The sequence below is a fragment of the Chinchilla lanigera genome, unplaced genomic scaffold (assembly GCF_000276665.1).
Source record: "Chinchilla lanigera isolate Chin_1 unplaced genomic scaffold, ChiLan1.0 scaffold00182, whole genome shotgun sequence".
Classification (NCBI taxonomy): domain Eukaryota; kingdom Metazoa; phylum Chordata; class Mammalia; order Rodentia; family Chinchillidae; genus Chinchilla; species Chinchilla lanigera.
In genome coordinates this window covers 1,084,755-1,085,411 of record NW_004955583.1, presented here as the reverse complement: position 1 = coordinate 1,085,411, position 657 = coordinate 1,084,755, and positions in this window count along the sequence as shown.

Below are 657 nucleotides of genomic sequence, written 5' to 3'. Positions count from 1 at the left end.
GCCTCTCTCAGTTCCCAGCAGCCTGCTTCTTCTTCTCCAGGTCTGCCTCTTATGGGGCTGGCAACAGTCCTCAGGTGGGCCTCCCACACCCAGCACCACACTTACTCAGTTCAGCTGGGGGTTATAAGTTGACCACCAGTTATCAATCCACTACATTCTGGGACCGATGTAACACATCCAGAAATAATACACATTTAAGCAACTGAAGTGTTAGCCAAAAGTAAAATTTCCTTGAGGCATAAAAAATCATACAAAAAAATCATCAAAACCACACTGTCTCTCAAATACTTAAAATGAAAACCATGTCAAGATCTTCAATTCTCCTATATTTTTTAACTGTTTAGCTATTGTAAAGGATACTAAAATTTTTCAGTTATCCACAGTAGATGATAGTAGTACATGTAGAATATAGGAATATCATTCTAGGATACTCAGGAATTGATCACACAGGTCTTTGTGTGTACGTGTATGTCTGACATATAGTCCCAATCAGCAAGGTACATACTAGCAAGCATTGCACACTTGGGTTGGTGAATAAGAGAGAAGAAAATACTTTCTGTAAAACCAAGGACTGCAGTCCAGACTGAAACAGCTGTGATTCTGTTTTACACTGTGAAACTATGTGCAACAACAGAATTTGGAAAATCTTATTATTAA